This window comes from Nuphar pumila, chromosome 8 (genome assembly GCF_984573655.1).
Source record: "Nuphar pumila chromosome 8, dmNupPumi1.hap1.1, whole genome shotgun sequence".
In the NCBI taxonomy this organism is placed as follows: Eukaryota; Viridiplantae; Streptophyta; class Magnoliopsida; order Nymphaeales; family Nymphaeaceae; genus Nuphar; species Nuphar pumila.
The window spans coordinates 16,307,068-16,315,838 of NC_143256.1; positions in this window are offsets into that span (position 1 = coordinate 16,307,068).

Here is an 8,771-nt window from a genome sequence, read left to right on the forward strand (position 1 = left end):
ACAATCTTCACCTCGCTCGTTGATCAAATCGCCTAAAACACCAATACAGACAAATCAGGGCGCTCTAACGGAACCTCATTTCTCCAACACTAAAGAGTAGCATTGTATTTAGACAACCAGTCTATACCCAAAATGACATCATAGAAAGTCATGTTCAGTATGATCAGGTCAGCAAACAACTCATGCCCCTCGATGATCACTCAGACTGTAGGAAAATATTTTTCCTAAGAAGAAGATATACCCATCGGAGACATCACGTAAAAAGCCTTCTCGAGGCTAGATGTAACAAGATCAAGCAAACTCGCAAAGGAGGAGGATATAAAGAATGGGTAGCACCCAAATCAAACATCACACGAGCATAGTGTTCAAAGACTACGAAAATACCTTCGAGCAGGTCATTTTGATTACCCTGTGTGGCAGTTGTTGCAGCGTACACTCTCCTGTTGGTCCTCTGTTGCGCCTATTGTTGAGGCCTATGTTGCTACTATTGTTGTCCTCCATGAGTCGTTGCCTTGTTCGGACAATAGATAACGATATGTTCGGGCTGTTGGCACTAGTAGCAGACTCCCTTAAAGAGTGGACAAGAGCCCTAATGATGACTCTTGTTGCACCTTTGACACATGAACAAAGTCTTCCCCTATTGCTTCCTCTGTTGGGGTCGACCCTTCTGATGCCCTTGTTGTGTCCTCTGCCTCTTTACCTTACCCCCTGCCACCCACAGGTGGGTTCTTCCTCGCTTCGCCACTGGTGATGCCCTGGTTACCCCCCACTCTTCTGTGATTCATCCTTGAACCTCTTCCACTCCTCATTCAAGATGGATGCAGACTTGATCACATCACTGAATATAGTAGGACAACTCGTCATCACACGAACCTGGAGTCCGTCTTTCAGCCCACGAACATACTTCGTTGCCCTTGCCTTATCATTAGTAAAAAGGTTCAAGTAGTAGAGCTCCAAACTCCTGAATTTGGTGGTATAGTTCACCAAACTCATGTTCCCCTGAACAAACCCAAAAAAATATTGCTACATACATTCTCGTGCATAAGCAGGGAACTAAGCATCTAAGAAATTCTCATTGAAAGTCACTCAAGGAATTACCTCCACTCTGTCGTATTTCACTCATCACAGGGTGTCCCACAATTTCTTGGCATCACCCTTCAATTGGAACATGCCAAAATTAGTCTGCCTATCCTCAGGCACAGGCAGGATACAAAACGCCCTTTTAGTTTCCTCAACCCAACTCTCAGCTGCCTCTGGGTCGGCCTTCACTGAGAAGGTTGGAGATTCAACCTAAGAAACTTCTTGAACATCACCACGGTGGGGTTTGGAGTGACCTCGGCAAGATAGACACACATGATCTGTTGCGCCACCTGTGCCTGGACGTATGTGGTCACTATCGTTGTCAAGGTGTTCAGGGCATTCAACATGAAGTCCTTTTGCTCCTGTCAATCAGCGGGAGCACCAGAAGTCAAAGCTCGGGAGCGGGTATACATCTAAAACATGAAAAATAGTTAAAAAATTTGCACCCTTATCAAACCAACCCCCTTAGGATTGATCCCCTCAACAATCATAATTGCATATTCACATCAAATTCCTAATTCACATAAAAAGGAATTAAATTAAGCCATTCTCACAGTCTATCATATGAAATTTAAATAAATTGATATTAGCAAAAAAAAATACCAGGTAGCCCTTACTAGTGATGGAGACTGCTCTAGAATACAAGTCATGACTTTCTGATAAAATTTGGACATGGCTTGATTATCAAAAGAAAATTCTGGTACACAAAAATGATTAAAATATAATATTTTATGGTCGACTCTGATACCAAACCTGTAGCGACCCCAACTCATCCCTATTGAAAAATAATTTTTTTTTAAAGCAATCAAAGGGACTCTTTTAGAGACTTCACTATTTGGTAACTACCATATATAACTAAAATTTGGAATTAATTAATAATTAATAATTAATAAATATCTAGAAAATTTCATAGAGTGCCTTATCCACCTTGGAGTCTTTTTAACCTTAAATTTCCTTAAATTAAACCTTTATACCGAATTGAAAGCTTTAATTTCGTTGGACCTAGATTTTAGATCTGGGTCCAGATCCAAGATGCAAATTCATATCCAATATTTATATGGATCTTGAACTGGATCAGATCCTAATTAATATGGGTTTTGGATTGAGTTCAGATCCATATTAACTTGGATCATACAGATTGGATTCAGTTTGATCCAATCTGGACCCGGTCCCATCGAGACAGACCCTTTTTTAAAAAATATGATTTTCGAGCAGACCATAGCCTGAGTTCAGAAAAATAAAATATAGTTGAATTCAACATTTTGAGGTATATCTAATGATGTATAACTTGAATTTAACCTGAATTTTGCTCAAATTTTGCTTGATTTTAAAGGTCAAAAATAAAAGTTTTTATCATATCTTGTTTGGCTCATTTAGGTCTTATCAATGACCCATGGGTCAAACCCAAACTCAATTGACGCTACCTAAAATCGAGGATTTATCGATTTTTTTATGGCACTTAGCCAAAACCTCAAATATCTCTAAATTTAATACACGATATTACAAGATCTCGGCACTCAAGCACACCCTCATAATTGTTAGGGAAAAGTAATATGTTTGACTCTATATAATTAGGGGTGTCAACGGGTTGGGTTTACTTCGACCAAACCCTATAGGGTTCGGGTTTGGTGACAAAAAAGAATACCCGATTAAGACTCATGTCCCGACTTGAAGAACCGATTAATATATGGACCCGAGTATAGTTTGTGAAATTTTATACCAGACCCAAGCTTGACTCAAGCTTTGATTAAGACCATAAATTTTTAATGTAAAAATGATAAAAAATTATTATTTTATCAGGTGTGATCTGGGTCTGGTTCATGTAGTTCTTATTGGATCTAGGTATGATTTATCTTATAGTAGGCTCGATTAGACCTGGGTCTAGACCCAGTATCCTACCCAAAAATCTGATCCAAGTTTGGTTCCACCTAGGTCGAACCAAAGCCGACCTATTGACACCCTTACATACAATGTCGTAAGCTTAAAGTAAAAACAACCACGATCTAACATTAATGTAAAAGGCTGACATGATTCCTGAATGAGTAGATGCATCATTACGAAGGGCAATATAAGATGGGGAAAGCATTTGACCCTCTAATTGGAACTCACAGGAGAAGGTTGGTTTGAGCAAATGTATTCAACATGGTCGAATTCGTAAGAATGAACACTTAGATCATATTTTTTTATGTAAAAATATTATTTTTTGAAGGTACATTGTAGGCCGTTGATTTTTTAACCCTAAAAAAATCTCACATGCATGTTATAATAACATGTTTCAAAGGTCCTTTTCTACTAAACTAAACATGTAGATCGTGTCAAATGTGCAAAAAATAATAAAAATATTACAGTTTTTCACTGAGGGGTTCCTTACCCACGAGGGGTAGCAAATATTGTGCCATAAAACGGTCCTGGTTTTTTTGTGAGCAAACTTTCTTGGATGACATCCAATCACTAAAGTGTCATAGTGAGTTTCCACTTTCTCAGTAGGATAGAGTGTGCGCTTAATTGTTGGGTAGTTCTGGGGTAGGACCTTGTCTCTGTGTGCTGGAACAGGTCGCTAAGGACAAATTTCACCATTGTGCGCTCAAAAAGTGACTATTTAGAAAATATTTAAAAAATTTTAATGTTTAATTCTTTAGGATAATGACGGCATCTATTTTACAATTTAACAATATTTTAATCTAAACTTTATTTTTTAATGACAAGAAAACCCGTATCGAAGACCAGGTCGCTTAATGGGCTCGGCCCACTACGATATAAGACTCTCAAAGATTAAGACACAACCACCCTATTTTGTGGATTCTGATCGGGTGCAATCACATGGCACAAAATTTGTGCATTATGCACTTGACTGCCCTCCATCAGGCCCTGGGCCCCACAACTGACAGGCTGTCCTCAAGATGGAGGGTGATGAGGTGCTTAATGTTGGTGCAATTATATTGTATCTGATATTTTCATTGTTTTTATGTCCCCCGTACACCTGACGCCCGAACCGGATAAGCAATTCAAATCTTGTGCAGGCCCCTGTCAATTCCTCTGAGTTTCGATCTCGCGACCCTATCGTTGAAGTAAACTTTTCAGTTCAAACTTGATAACTGACAAAATCAATATGCTTCCCAGAAAGTGAATCAACTCACCATGTCAACCAGCCATTAGAATAATTTGGCAATCAAATACTTAAATTGTAAACCATTTTAGATCTCGAATAATTTGGCAATCAAGTACTTAAATTGTAAACCATTTTAGATCTCTCTCTCTCTCTCTCTTGTAGGGGAGCAATTCTCGTGGTCAAATATGAGGTCTCGCCCTTGCTTGCGGATACTTGATCGCGTTTTTCTCTCCCCAGAACTATTTCACGCAGTTCCGGATGTCACTGCTTGTCTGTTGCCACGGACCATGTCCGATCATGGACAAATGACTGTTTCGTGGGGTGCAGGCTTCAAGGCATGTCGTAGGTTCTTCTTTGAGGAATGGTGGCTTCGGGTGCCAGACTTTCAGCAGTTGGTAGGTCAATCGTGGGCTCAACCTGCTACGGGATCTTGGGTGGCCATCCGCATCCATGTTAAGCTTCTTCGTCTTCGGAAACGTATTAAGGAATGGCTAAGTTTTAATAACCTGAACAAGTTTAGGTTCATCGGCCAGTGGGAAGCTGAGCTCTCCGATTTGGCCCAACGTCAGGTCGATCTTGTTGGTGTACCGAAGGGTCAAGTGCTTCAATTGCAGGAGCGTATCGTCGTACTCTCTACTCTCGTTGCAGAATGGAGAGCACGAGATGAGCTTAGATGGAAGTTGAGGGCTAGAGTTGCATGGTTGGCTAATAGCGATGATAATACACAATTTTTTCATATGAACACATCAAATAAATACAGTAAGAACTGTATACTCTCGATCGAGATCGATGGATGCCAGTTTGGTCCGCATAATTGCCTGCCAGCTATTACTTCTTATTTCTCCAGGTTGTATTCGGCCGACTTAGGCGTCAGGGGGGTCATCGGCGATATGGGCTCTAAGCAGTTGGCGGCAAACCAATTTGTTTCTTTGCAGGTTAGATTCACTGAAGTGGAGATTTCGAATGCTATTAGCGAACTATCGGGATGGAAGGCACCAGGCCTTAATGGTTTTCACATTGACTTCTTTAAAGCATTTTGGTCAACTGTAAAAACTGACCTGCTCCACTTGTTCGATGAATTCTATCGTAATGCGAGGCTGTCTAAACCATATCATGTGGCAGTCATCTCTTTGATTTCTAAGAGGCAAGGGGCATCAGACATATCCAACTTTAGGCCGATTTCGGTGATGGGTGCTCTGTATCGCATTATATCTAAGGTGTTGGCTAATCGGTTGCGCGCTGTCATTGATCAACTTGTTTTGTTCGAACCAGGGTGCTTTTATTCCAGATCGAAGTTTGCAAGGATCCTTTATTTGTGCAACTGAGCTTCTTCACTCTTTACAGTCGACTGGATCACCGCACTTCATGCTAAAATTGGATTTTCACAAGACTTATGACAGAATGGCATGGGATTTTCTGATTGAATCTCTAACAAATATGGGGCTTGGCAGCCGATTTATAGCATGGGTTAAGGAGTTGGTCACAAAATCCGTATCATCAGTTTGCATCAATGGAATGAGAGGGGAAGAATTCAAGTTGGCTAGAGGTGTACGACAGGGTTGTCCTCTAGCACCTATCATTTTTAATATCGCGGTAGATGGTTTACCTATTCTCATGAAAAGGGCAGAAGAAACAGGCTTCTTGGAATCCTTGGGCATTCATGGTTTTGTTGGTCACACAATTCAATATGCAGACGATACTTTAATATTTGGACATGCGAATGTTAATCAAATGTCTAGGTTGTACTTCATTATTAAAGTCTTTGCTGCAATTTCAGACCTTCGCCTGAACGAGAGTAAGTGCGCTCTGGTCTTACTCAATGCTGACCTTCTTCTCCAATCGGCTGCTGCAAGGATCTTCAACTGCCCAATATCCGACTTCCTGTCAATTTCTTGGGTCCATCGTTGCACTCTCTACAATCAGCGGGAACTTCTACTTGGATGTCTACCATAGAGCGGGTGCAAGGAAGATTGCAGGCTTGGAAGGCTCAATATTTATCTTTTGTGGGACGAGTGATGCTCATTTGCCATGTTTTAGCCCGATTACCAGAGTTTCGAATGAGCATGTCTATTATACCGACGACAGTAGAGCAGACGATCAATCGTTTGCTTTCGCACTTCCTTTGGTCTGGGAATGTGTCGCACAAAAAGTACCTGCTTGTTTCTTGTCAACAGATCGTGCTTCCGAGGCACCAAGGTGGCTTAGAGATTCCAACTATGAGAAAGAGGAGCATCGTTTTAGTCTTGAAGTGGGCTTGGGAAGCTTCCACATCTCAATCTTCTTGGGCTATGATTGTTAGGCAAAAATATGGTAGTCTACATGAATCCCTTCTTTCCACGCCCAGTTCAGTGTGTCATTCGTCCCTCTGGCTAGAGTGGCGGAAGACACTTCGATCCTTCAGTGGCAGAGATTTTAGGCCTATCCATGGCATGACATGGCTTCACTGGGCCATAGCGAGCGGAGATAGGTTCTCCATTAAGCAAGTTTACCATTCCTTGTTGCCATCTGGGATGAACTGGTTTCCCAGTGATTGTATGTGGGGTAAGGGGCCAGCTCCAAGGGCAAAAGCTTTGGCGTGACTTGTGGCTCTGGATCGTGTTCAAACCCAAATTAATGTCAGGAAACGGGGGTATCAGAGATTTGGTTAGTATATTTGTGTGTGAAGTCATGGAGAATAACATTGGGCGTATGATCAGTTTGAATGGCACAAACTGGATGGCATAGAAAACTAAAATAGAAGACTTCTTGGGTTATAAAGATTTGGATGGACCCATAGACGGTGTGAGAGGCAAACAAGAAGAGATGAAAGATGTCGAATGAAAAAAACTAGACCGAAAGGCGATCAGTTTCATTCGACAATGGATAGATGATAGTGTCTTTCATCATGTATCCATAGAAACTTTGACGCATGGTCTTTGAACCAAACTAGAGAGCCTTTATGATAGAAAGGCAGCAGTGAATAAGGCCTTTCTATTTCGAAAGCTTGTGAACCTCAAGTATAAAGAGAGCGGCTCTATTGCAGAGCATTTGAATGAGATCAAAAGCATTGTAAATCAGTTGGCCACAATGAAAATCACTTTTGATGATGAGTTACAAACTTTGTTGCTCTTATTTCCCTTCCTGAGAGTTGGGAAACCTTGGTGGTCACAGTCAGTAACTCTGCACCTGATGGAATGGTAACGATGAGCCAAGTTACCAGCAGTCTGTTGAATGAAGAGTCCAGGAGAAAGTCATTAGGTCCTTCTACCTCAAAGGCGCTTGTGATTGAAAACAGGGGGAGAAGCAGAAGTAAGAGCAGGGCTCTGCACTACCATGGCAAATCCAGAGGCCACTCACACTCGAGCTCAAAGAAAGACGTCGAGTATTATTATTGCCACAAGAAGGGGCATATGAAGCGACAGTGCAGGAAGCTCAAGCTTAAGGAGTAGAACAGAGAGAAGAGCTCAGAAGAAAAATAAGGTGCCACAGTCACAGATGGAGAGCTCATGGTTGTCTGTGATGGCACTAGCATAAATTTGATCGATCAGGAGACCGATTGGGTGATTGACTCTGGAGCTTCATTTCATGTTACCTCACGGGTTGATTTCTTCACTTCCTACTCGCAAGGTGATTTCGGTAATGTCTGAATGGGAAATGAAGATGTGTCAAAGATTGTTGGCATGGACGACATTTGCTTGGAAACAAGTGTTGGCTGTAAGTTGTTGCTGAAAAATGTGAGGCATGTACCAGACATCCGACTGAATCTGATCTCTGCTGGAAAGTTAGATGATGAGGGCTATAACAACACCTAAAGTGATGGAAGGTGGAAGCTAACCAAAGGCTCATTGGTGATAGCCAGAGGAACAAAGGCTCGTTCCCTTTACACTTTGTAAGCGAAGATCTGGAAGAGTGTTGTGAATGTTGTGGAGACTGGCTCGTCCACAAAATTATGGCATAGAAGGCTTGGGCATATGAGCAAGAAGGGGCTGCAAGTCGTAGTTAAGAAAGAGTTCCTGACAAGTGCAGCAGGTACATCTTTGGAACCTTGTGTTCATTGCTTCCATGGTAAACAAAATAGAGTTTCTTTCCATAGATGCATTGCATCTAGAAAATCTCATGTTCTAAATCTTGTACATTCTGATGTGTGTGGACCTTTAAAGGTCAAGACACTTGGTGGTGCATTGTACTTTATGACTTTCATTGATGATCACTCTAGGAAAGTCTGGGCTTATACACTGAGGACTAAAGACCAAGTTCTAGATGTATTCAAGCACTTTCAGGCCATGGCTAAATAAGAAACTGGCAGGCAGTTGAAGTGTGTTCGCTCGGATAATGGTGGCAAATACATTGGGCCATTTAATCAGTATTGCACCAATCATGGCATCAAGCATGAAAGAACTATAAGGATGACACCTCAACAGAATGGGGTTGCTGAGAGGATGAAGCACATCATTCTTAAGAGAGTCAGATGTTTGCTGTCACACTCTAAATTGCCAAGATCTTTCTGGGGTGAGACAATGAGGACAACAATTGATCTTATCAACTTGTCTCCTTTTATTCCCTTGAAGGGAGATGTTCCAGAGAAAGTTTGGATAGGAAAAGA